Consider the following 2,457-nt stretch of genomic DNA (forward strand, 5'->3'; position numbering starts at 1 on the left):
TACACGTTCTCAGCAGCCTGTGAGCTGTGCAGGCAGGCACTGTGCCAAGGTCCTCTGCTTACACAGATTCATCCCTCCCACCCAAAGCAAGGAAGTCACCTGAAGCAAGCTGAGTTCCAATAACCCTCTCTCCACTCCAGCCATAACCCAAGCATCACTCCACAAGACCCTGAGCAGTGAAGTCAGCAGATACATGCTGGATTTCAGCTGGGAAAGCAGCAGCTGCTGGTTTGCACAGACCTTAGTGACTTCAGACAGCGCCTGTTCCAGGCATGATTCTATGTTCCCAGATCCTCCAAGAACCCATTTTCCCCACACATAAAGCTTGAGCACAGACCATTCTTATAACTGGTCCAAACTCAGATTAGTTCTGCAAGCCCCAGTCATGCTCCCAGTCACCCACACCATGTTTTCCTCGCCAAGAGCACAACTGTCTCTGTGTTGATGCCAGGAAATGCCCCTGTACTCCCTGTTGTTAGCTGACACAAGCTTGGAGGTCACTCACCTCCCTGTCTGGCTGCTCTGTTGCCTTTTGACACCTGGCTGTGTGCTCGCTCTGAGGCCACAGGGATGCTCAGGTACAATCCATAAGAGGCAGAGCTCAGCTCACCACGAGCTCTGACCCAGCACAGGGGTGGGAATGGCTGTACCTTGCTCCCAGCAAAAGGAATGACCCTAGCCAAGAGTTCTCCTGTGGAGTGCTTGTTTCTAGACTTTCTCCCTAAGCTCCCATCACTCCATCCAGTTCCATCCTCTCTGCTAGATCACCCAGTACAGCTCTTCTTTTATCAGGTTAAAACTCATTTTTCCAACCTACAACCTGAGCCAGGGCAGGCTCTGAGTTGTTGAGGGTCTTCAAAGTTTAGAACCAGCCTTGCCCTGGACAGCAAACTGCTACAAGCCAATATTCTTAATAGTGAACCAAAAGCTCCTGGATATTGGCAGCCATTCCAGCCCCAGCTGCAGTGGAACAGCTGAGAAATGACACAGCCTTGGGTCTAAACAGAAAAGCAATTCTGAAATTCTCTTCCAGCCCTGGTTCGCCTTTCCCTGCTAGCACAGCTGGGACACAGCAGGCCCAGCTGCTGCTGCTCCAGCTGCCCTGATCCTCCTCCTCCAGGCAGGCTGCAGATTCCCTGCAGGGGCAGCCCCAGTTCCAGGTTCTTCTGAGGAACAAGACACATAGTTACAGACAACACAGGTGGGAGCCACCAGGTCTCAGACTAGGAGGGACATGGAATGATTACTGAACACATTCCAAATCAGCTCTACCTGCCTTGATTCACACTTCCCCAGAACCAGAGGAGGTGCAGCCCCACAGAGGAGTCTTTATGTGCCCTGAAGGAAAAAATGCACTGCAAGTACGTTAGTTCAATCCCACACCAGTCTTAAAACACGCAGAGGCTGAGTGCCATGCCTGACACTCCAGTAGGAACACAGCCCTGTCTGTGACTTGCTTTCCAACTGCCACAAAAGAAAGAGCAGGAATTATTTGCTTCTGCAGCAGGCTGGAGGAGAGAAGCAGGAACATCAGGCAACAGTGCAGCATGGACAATCCAGCTGTGTCCTGTCGACTCCCCAGCAGCAATTAACTAATCAGTGTGCTGTCCTTGTCAGAACCAGGTTGAAACTGGCACAAAAAGGAAGATGGGTAAATAAATCAAGAGGAACAAAACTAAATCAAGTCCCGATTGCAAGGCCACAGAGGCACTGAAGGAGGCACCAACAAATTAGGCAGAACAGGATGATCCTGAAGCACATAAAATTGCCTCTTTGGGGACTGAAAAGCAGGAGAGATGGGTTATAAAAGCATTTCTGCAATGGCTCTATGTAGCTTTCAACCACCACAACTCACACTATTTGCTGGAACTGGGGCTCATTAAGTGCCAAGCAGGGATGTGCCCAGAGAGCCCATATGGACAGCAGGAGCTCCTTGCTAATTGTGCTGTGTAGAGTAGGGCACAGGCACAGAGCTGCTGAAAGGCAGAGTGGAAGGAGAATTGGGTTTATAAGTGATAGTAAACAAGGAGAATGTTTACAGCAGTGTTTGGGGAAGGCAAAAATGAGTGAACTGGCTGTGCTGCCACAAAACCATTTAGTCTTTGAGGTATTTCATTCTACTATCTATTGCTATATTTCCAAAGCCTCCAGGCTGCTGTCCCACACTCTGTTCCAGCTTATTTGCCTGTAGTTACTGGTTTCAAAGCTCACTAACAAAAATATACAAGTTTTTCCACTTTCCCAATCCCTGTTCCACCTCACAGACAGAGTCACTGAGGCAGCTCTGCCTCAAACCCCTAGGTATGGGGGGAGGTCAGTCAGTCCTCTGCCTGCAGTCCTGCCCTTCCACAGAAACTCTCTGCACTGGATGGCTTATCTAGAACCACAGAATAGTTTGGGTTGGAAGAACCTCAAAGCTCATGTTATTCCAGTCCCTGCCATGGGCAGGAACACCTT

This window comes from Acanthisitta chloris, unplaced genomic scaffold, assembly GCF_000695815.1.
Source record: "Acanthisitta chloris isolate BGI_N310 unplaced genomic scaffold, ASM69581v1 scaffold11600, whole genome shotgun sequence".
Lineage (NCBI taxonomy): Eukaryota > Metazoa > Chordata > Aves > Passeriformes > Acanthisittidae > Acanthisitta > Acanthisitta chloris.